Raw genomic sequence first — 9,132 nt, forward strand, 5'->3', positions numbered from 1 at the left:
TTGCGAAAAGGAAAAGAAGTCGACAACAAGGTGGAGATGCCAGTGACAAAAGAAAATCAAATTGTACCTGTGAATGTTGATGACTCATCACCGGAGGAGAAAGAAGAAACCAACCCACAAGAATATGTTCCCAAAGCTCCATTTCCTCAGAGGTTAGCGAAAGGAAAAAAGGGAAAATCCACAGGTGAGATTCTTGAAATCTTCAAACAGGTAAGTGTTAACATCCCTTTGCTTGATGCTATTAAACAAGTTCCATCTTATGCCAAGTTTCTTAAAGACCTTTGTACTAAAAAGAGAAACATGCATGTTCAAAAGAAGGCATTTTTAACAGAAAACGTTAGTTCTATACTCCAACATAAAATTCCTTTAAAATGCAAAGACCCAGGCTCCCCCACTATCTCATGTAGTATAGGGAACCACACAATTGAGAATGCTTTGTTGGATTTAGGAGCTAGTGTAAATCTATTACCTTATTCAGTGTTTGTGAAACTTGGACTGGGAGAATTACACCCAACTCCAGTGGTGTTACAACTTGCAGATCGGTCCACAAAAATACCTCGTGGTATTGTGGAGGACGTGCTTATCCAGGTAGACAAATTTTATTTTCCTGTTGACTTCATTGTAATTGACACTCAACCAATACAGGATTCAAGGAAGCACATCCCCATTATTCTAGGCCGACCTTTCTTGGCAACTGCGGATGCTCACATTCAATGTAGAACTGGAAATATGCAGTTGTCCTTCGGCAACATGACTATGGAGCTGAACATCTTCAACATTGCCAAACAACCTCACAGTGCAGATGATGGAATTGTTGATGTGGATTTAATCGAAGCATTAGTTGATGACACTTTTCTTTCAAACCTTAGTGATGATCCTTTACAAACATGTTTAACTCACTTTGGTTTTGATTTTGATATTGACAGATCGGTTGATGAGGTCAATGCCCTGCTTGACTCAGCACCATCTATGGACACTAATAAATGGAAGTCAAGAGTTGAACAACTAGCACCATCAGAGAAGAAACTCATCCCATCATCAGAATCACCACCGGAACTCGAGCTCAAACCATTACCCAACACTTTGGAATATGCATTTTTGGGAAAAGAAAGTACTCTGCCGGTAATCATCTCATCATCCCTCAATGATGAACAAAAAGGTAAGTTGTTGGATGTTTTAAAAGAGCACAAAGGAGCATTAGGATGGACCATAGCAGACATTAAAGGTATAAACCCAGTAGATTGCATGCATTACATTCACCTTGATGAAAATGCTAAAACTACTAGGGAGATGCAACGTCGGTTAAATCCTAACATGAAAGAAGTTGTTAGAACTGAAGTCCTTAAGCTATTAGATGCAGGTATCATTTACCCAATTTCTGATAGTTTATGGGTCAGTCCTGTACAAGTTGTCCCTAAAAAGTCAGGAGTCACAGTAGTTACCAATGCTGATAATGAATTGATACCCACTAGAGTGACTACAGGATGGCGTGTATGCATTGATTATAGAAAATTGAATTCTGTCACACGTAAAGACCATTTTCCTTTACCATTTATTGATCAAATGCTTGATAGATTAGCAGGCCATGAATTTTACTGCTTTCTAGATGGTTACTCAGGATATAATCAGATTCCCATAGCACCAAAAGATCAAGAGAAAACTACTTTCACTTGCCCTTTTGGCACATTTGCATATAGGAGAATGCCATTTGGATTATGTAATGCACCTGCTACATTTCAACGATGCATGTTGAGCATTTTTTCTGATATAGTTGAACGATTCCTTGAAGTCTTTATGGATGATTTTTCTGTCTTTGGTGACTCATTTGATCAATGTTTACATCATCTAACACTAGTTCTGCAGAGATGTATCGAGAAGAACTTGATCTTAAATTGGGAGAAATGCCATTTTATGGTAAAACAAGGTATTGTTCTCGGTCACATCATTTCGAGCAAAGGTATTGAGGTTGACAAAGCCAAGGTGGATCTCATTTCTAATCTTCCTCTACCTAAAACAATCAGAGAAGTAAGATCTTTCCTTGGGCATGCTGGTTTTTATAGACGTTTCATTAAAGATTTTAGCAAAGTTTCTAGACCCTTATGCAATTTACTTGCTAAGGATGCACCTTTTGTCTTTAATAATTCATGTCTTGTGGCATTTGAAAAATTAAAGCATTTGTTGACATCATCACCCATCATTCAGGCCCCAAACTGGAGCTTACCATTTGAGCTAATGTGTGATGCATCTGATTATGCAATAGGAGCAGTATTAGGACAAAGAGTTGATCGAATTCCCCATGTTATTTACTATGCTAGTATGACATTAAATGATGCACAGTTGAACTATTCAACTACTGAAAAAGAAATGCTAGCAGTAGTGTTTGCATTAGAAAAATTTCGATCTTATCTCATTGGTTGTAAAATAATTATATTCACAGATCATGCTGCTCTTAAATATCTTCTCACAAAGAAAGATGCAAAAGCCAGACTAATTCGTTGGGTGTTACTTTTGCAGGAGTTTGACTTGGAATTCAAAGATAAGAAAGGGACAGAAAATGTTGTGGCGGACCACCTCTCTCGTCTCCATTTTGACACAATTACAGAATCATTACCATTGAATGAGTCATTTCCAGATGAACAATTAATGAATGTGGAAGTATTACCTTGGTATGCTGATATAGTTAATTATCTTGTTACAGGTAAACTTCCAGAGCATTGGACCAAGCAAGACAAGGCTAAATTCTTTGCAGAGATAAAGAATTTCTTTTGGGATGACCCGTATTTGTTCAAGTATTGTGCAGACCAAATTGTTAGACGATGTGTCCAAGAAAGTGAAATTCAAAATATCCTTTCATTCTGCCATGAACAAGCTTGTGGAGGCCATTTCAGTGCTAAGAAAACCGCGACTAAAGTTTTACAATGTGGTTTTTATTGGCCAACTATATTTCGAGATGCTTACACTTTCTGTTCTTCATGTGATAGGTGTCAACGAATGGGAAGCATTACACGAAGAAACATGATGCCACTAAATCCAATTTTAGTGGTTGAGATTTTTGACGTATGGGGTATCGACTTCATGGGACCCTTTCCCCCTTCTTTTGGCCATCAATACATATTGGTTGGTGTTGACTACGTCTCGAAATGGGTAGAAGCAATTCCATGTAGGACCAATGATCACAAAGTGGTGATAGGATTTTTGAAAAGCAACATTGTTTCACGCTTTGGATTCCCTCGAGCGATAATCAGTGATGGTGGTGCCCACTTTTGTAACAAAGCATTCAAGGCTCTTTTGACAAAGTATTCAATCACACACAAAGTGGCGACCCCGTATCATCCGCAAACCAGTGGCCAAGTTGAGATCTCCAATCGAGAAATAAAGCACATATTAGAAAAAACGGTGAGGCCAGACAGAAAAGATTGGTCATTAAGACTTGATGATGCATTATGGGCATATAGAACGGCTTTCAAGACCCCAATTGGGATGTCACCCTACAGGCTAGTGTATGGAAAAGCTTGCCACCTACCTGTGGAACTCGAGCATCGTGCATATTGGGCCATCAAGAAATTCAACTTTGACATGCAGCAAGCCAGCTCAGAAAGAAGATTACAGCTAGCAGAACTTGAAGAAATTCGCAATGATGCATACGAAAATGCCAAGATTTACAAGCAACGAATGAAAGTCTTCCATGATAAGCAAATTATGAGAAAATCGTTCACTCCAGGTCAGAAAGTGCTTTTATTCAATTCTCGCTTGCACTTATTCCCAGGTAAGTTACGCTCTCGTTGGTCTGGTCCCTTTATTGTTCATACTGTTTTTCCACATGGGGCAATTGAAATTAAGGACCCAAAGAACGGTGTCACGTTTAAAGTTAATGGTCAAAGATTAAAGCCATATCTAGAATACCAACCACATGGAGAAGACACCGAAATAAATTTGAGTGACCCACCAGATTTGAATTGATTTTTTCTTTTTGTTGATTTGATTTTTCTTTTTTTCTTTTTATTATTCTTTTGCTAATTGAAATTATTTTTGCATAAGTGTGTTTGTTTTACCATTAAGTTTTTTTTTTTTTTTATCATTGTTAATCATGAGTACCATACTTAGACCGTTCCTCCTGAACATTCTTAAACCACTTCAACGTGTCAAAACTCATCTCAAAAGGCAGATTCAATTTTGTAAAACACAACGCATTTGGGCTCTACAACCACCAGAGTTAGTAGCCTATGTTGAGGGTTTAGAACGCCAACTCAGAGACATTGAGAGAAGTGTTTACGACATCCAGTTGGAGCTTGAGGTAAATTCAATAAGAGGACGATTTTAATTTTCTTTGTGTGTTTTAATTTGTTTTTCTATTTGTGTGCTTTAGTTTATTACCCCGGTGAAGTGGCGGATAACGGTACTCCGTGACAATCAAGTCGGTTACTTCAGTTTCCCATAATAACTGATATTCTGAGGCGAAGGTATGGACAAAAACGAGATTCTAGCGAAACTTCACAAGCGATTCCCTTCACTTCCTCAGAATGCCCTCCTTACGATCTATAAAGCTCGGTCCGAACGCATGCGATTACTCATGAGGAATAACATACCTGCTGACATCCGTTGGTTAATCGAGGCTAAAGTACGATCGGCAGGTGAGTTACCTCCAAAATTTATTGCATACATGCCTGGTTGTGGTAAAGGAAATTATGCAAGAAAACGACGAGCTCGAAGAATTTCTGTTGCTTGTCATAAGTGTGCCAGAATGAGTTGCAATAAAAACCCATGTTCTTTAGGAATGGTGTCTGATAACAGGGAAGATAAGATTCAATTCATTAGGGATGGCTTGAATAAGGAGTCATTGGATGATATCCTTTTGTCTCTTGAAACGCATCCCAGTGGATATGTGCAAGGAGCGATTCTCCAGTTATGGCCGTTATTCCAGAAAGAGCATGCACGATATAGTCTCGGGAATCTGACTATAAACGACCCTGTTTGCCAGTTTATAAGAAAACTGGATAGGAAGCCTATCCTCGACCCATAGAGGGCGTTCAAGCCGTTTCTGGACGTAAAACCAGAGGAAGATGTGAGCCACAGTTGCAACTACCTGTAAATATCCTTTTACTTTACTGTTATTTTATTTCACTATTGTTTTATTGTGTGCATTATTGTCTTTAAAAATTTTATTACTGTTTGCTTTTTCCTTATTACTGTTTTCTTTTTCCCTTTTACTGTTTCCTTTTTGACTAGCGAGCCACGTGCTTTACGCGTTATTTGACACTGACATGTTACCTCATACATAACTGTGATCCACTGTCACCAAGATTCTTAAATGTGATTTCCTTTTTGTCAAGCACTCACAAATTGTTTTCGAGAAGTATCACAATGGCAGCTACTCCCAATAGACAATTCAAGAACATTTGTGTGCTTTCTGGATTTACCTATGGCAAACATAAAGAGTTCGTTGAGGCAGCTATAGATCTTGGTCGAAGCATAGCAGCGAGAAAATTACATTTGGTGTATGGAGGAGGTAACCGAGGGTTATCAAAAATGGTCTCAGAAGCAGATTTTATCAGAGGAAGTCAAGTGTTAGGCATCATCCCAAGAGTCCTAAAACCATTGGGCAGTTCGTCTGACTCATCAACTGGAGAAGAGTTAGTCGTCTCAGGTATGCAAGAAAGAATAACTGAAATGCTTAATCATGCTGATGCTTTTATTTTCCTTCCAGGAGATCTTGCAACACTAGAGGCACTTATGACACTAGCATCTTGGGCCCATCTGCACATCCACCAAAAACCCATCGGTTTGTTAAATGTCAATAACTTTTATGATGGCTTTATCGCATTTCTTAACCATGCAATAAAAAACTATTTCATTCCCGCTAATGTGAAAAAACTTTTTATTTGTGCTCACACTGCTAATGAGCTACTTGATCTGTTACAAGCTTATAGACCGGAGCCAGACCCCTGGACCTTCGTGTTGGAGCGTCCAAATAATGATGGTAACAGTAGCAGCAGTAAGAAGTACAAATTAGATTTAACTCTCCGCCTATAAATATTTTCTTCTGTGTTGCACCACCCAGGTGATGTCTTCTAAACTCTACTTCTTTCCTTTCAAACATTGAGGACAATGTTTCGTTCTGGTTGGGGGGAGGGAATAGTCGACAATTGTAGAATTTTGGTTAAGTTTTTACTAATTTTTGTTGTAGAAACTAACTGTTGCTAACTTTTTGTGTTGAAGATGGCTGAATATAGAGTGTAGTGACTCTAGAAACGCATCTTCATCGTTTATAAAAAAAAAAAAAAAATTCAGACATTTTCTTTTTCTTTATTATGTGTTTATGTTTATTTTTCTTCTTTTTAATTTCTCCTCTATAAATATACATTTTCCAACTTTTGAGTCGAAGATGGCTGAATATGGAGTGTAGTTCCTCTAGAAACGCATCTTCTTTAAAAAAAAAAAAATCATTTTCGTTTTCTATCATTTTACGTGTAACTTTTCTAATTAGTTTTTATGCATCATTTTCACATTTCTGCATGCATATTTTCCTTTCATGTTTAGAATAGGTTGGGGGGTAGAATGTTGTTTAAAAAAAAAAAAAATTTGTGTGATTTGTTTTAACATTGGGTGACATGATTAATTTTAAATTTTAGTATTTGTATTATCTTTGGTCTTAAGTGATGTTACATTATGTTTGCTACTCTACATGTTGATGTCGGAGACATATATGAGTTGCTTGAAGGAATGAACATGTCATAATAAGTACCAAGTGAGTTTTTGAGCCTATTATTTTTCTTGGAGAATAACCCTTTTGCCCACTCTTTATACAGCTTAGTAGTTTATTATTTTATACACGATCTCTAAATTACTTTTGAGTTAACCCTAAAAAAAAAATTTGTAAAATAAAAAAAAAAAGAAAAAAGAGTGTGTTGCTACATTTGGAGGCCCATCTAACTAGTAGATATGGAAGGTTATTCAGAGCCCTAAAAGACGATGGAAAGGCCATCTTTGATCCGTTTGAGCCTTTCTAGCCATCCCTTTTATTAAATATCCATAGTTAACCCTTTTGAGCCTTTAAAAAAAAAAAAAAAAAACATTTTCTTTGTCAACTTATCATCTTGACCCACTCCGATTTGGAGTATTACCCGATGTCTTATAAGTTCCATCACCTATTTATATTTGAGAAAATGTAAATAATTATGTTGTTCAGTGAAGTTATGCCAAAAAAAAAAAAACAAAAAACAAAAAACAAAAACAAAAGTTGTTGTTTCAAAAGAATAAAAATAGGTGAAATCCACCTTGCAATTTCCAAAAAAAAAAAAAAAAATTTCTCTGCATTTTTCTCAAACATACACTTTGTTTTCCTTATTTTCCTTCTTTGTTAGCCATGTCCCTAGCCTACGTTTCATCCTAATAAAAGTCCTTCTTGATTTTAGGGAACTATAGTTTGAAGTAGAAGCTAGTTATATGGGCTAAAAAGATGTAGTGATGCATAAAAAAAAAAAAAAAAAAGATAAATAAAGTGGGTTGACTAACATTTTATTTGACTTGAGATCGTATTATTTCTAAGCTGAGGGCATATTTATTTCATCTTGGTGAGAGCATGTGATATCACTTCTTTATTATTTTCTCTCTCAATTACCATTCATTGGAGTGACTATTTTTATTGGGATTAATTTATTTGTGAGAGTGTCACTACTTCCAGTGAGATTTTGGGGTTTGACATGTCATTCTTGAGAGTAGCTAAAACAAAGTCTACTGGGCTAATTCATGTGGATGGTTGATGTGGGTGTGATGTTGCTTTAGACTGGAGATAATGCTTATACTTTTATTTGAGTGTTATCATTAATCTGATGGAATAAATACGAGTGTTTCTATTAAAACAAAAAAAAAATTATTTTGAATTTGAATTTTGTTTTCGCTTTATTTGCTAGGGACTAGCAATAAGCTGGTTGAGGGGTGTGTTGAGTATTAGAAAATGCATATTTATAAAGGAGAAAACCGTCATTTTACATTTTAAGTCTTACTAACAACCCTTACTTTTATATATTTAACCTTCTTGTGATTTAATTACATGTGTTTTATTTTAATTAAGTATTTTATGTATTTTAGGGGCATTATAGTCATTTCACAATAAAGGAGAGATCAGACGGCAAAACGGACATCACTTTTGAACTCAGGACGGTCGAAAACCTTAGGAGGAGCATAAAAGGAAAAATGGCACTATTCACATGTACGGTACTATTCACGTGTACGGTACTGTATACGTTACTGTTCACGACACTGTTCACATAGACGGATGATGACGTGGCATTGACCGATGATGTGGCATTGACTGATGAGGTGTCACGATCCTGTTGGACTAAAATTCTTATGTACTGTTGATGGTGACGTGGCAGCATATCAGTGGACGAAAAATCTCGCGTACGGTGCATGCATCACACAGGATTATTTTCAACCAAACCGCGTTACTGTTCATCCGGGTCAAACCGCGTTACTGTTCAAAGTCGGGTCAAACCGTGTTACTGTTCATCCGCGTGGTCAAACGTGGACTGTTGACTGATGACGTGGCGCAATCCTGAGCGTCCAAACTGTTTTTAATCCGATGGCCATGATTTACTCCATGTATCTATAAAAAGGGGGCCTCCCCCCCTAATTTGATATCTCTGAATCCATTTTTGGGATCCATTTTCTGTAATTCCCTCTCCATCTTGTATTTTCTTTGTATTTTAATAAATTCCCATTTTGCCCCTAGTTCAATTATGAGTGGCTAATTTTCTTTCAAGCTTGGGTTGAAGGTGAAGTCTCAACATGTGTCATGGGCTTAATTTGGTAAATTTATTTTCTCTTCCCTTCTAGTTTTTGTGGATGTTTTGACTTCTCGTCGACAAATAATACTAATCTTGTCTAGTACCGCCTTGGTTTCACCGGCCCTCTGGTACAAGGTTATTATTATTTGGCACGATAAGCCCTTAGCACCATATTGATTAGAGCGTGGTTCATGAGGTGTGGATTCCCCCCTCATGATTTAATTGGTATTAATAAGGAATATTTAGCCCATGATGCATGTTGATACGGATCCAGATACCCAAGTACGTCAATTTAATAGATTTTCTCTTCAATTTATTCTCTCAATTGCAATTCCAATTTTAGAAT

Source organism: Citrus sinensis, chromosome 4 (assembly GCF_022201045.2).
Source record: "Citrus sinensis cultivar Valencia sweet orange chromosome 4, DVS_A1.0, whole genome shotgun sequence".
Taxonomy (NCBI): domain Eukaryota; kingdom Viridiplantae; phylum Streptophyta; class Magnoliopsida; order Sapindales; family Rutaceae; genus Citrus; species Citrus sinensis.